Genomic DNA, 329 nt, shown 5'->3' on the forward strand with positions numbered 1-329 from the left:
GCGGGCATCGGACAAGCGCCCTTTGTCCCTTGCCGCCCTCACCACGACCCCGCTGACCCCCACCCCCAAGTTGGCGGGGAGAAGGCATGGCCTCTTGGCGCCAGCGATTGCTGACAGTGGGGAGGCAGGGGAAAGGGGCATGTCTCCCCCCAACTGTCAGTGCCTCCTGGACCCCAGACGTCCGAAGTTCTCCAGAGAGCAAGACGGGGGTAGGGAGCTCAGGCTCAGTGCACTGGCCCTGACCTGGACTCCCACCTCCAGTGCCTGTAACCCAGGCATCCCAGTTCCCCAGCCTCAGCCTCCTGGGTGGAAATGATAGAGCACCTCGG

This window comes from Myotis brandtii, unplaced genomic scaffold, assembly GCF_000412655.1.
Source record: "Myotis brandtii unplaced genomic scaffold, ASM41265v1 scaffold421, whole genome shotgun sequence".
Classification (NCBI taxonomy): Eukaryota; Metazoa; Chordata; class Mammalia; order Chiroptera; family Vespertilionidae; genus Myotis; species Myotis brandtii.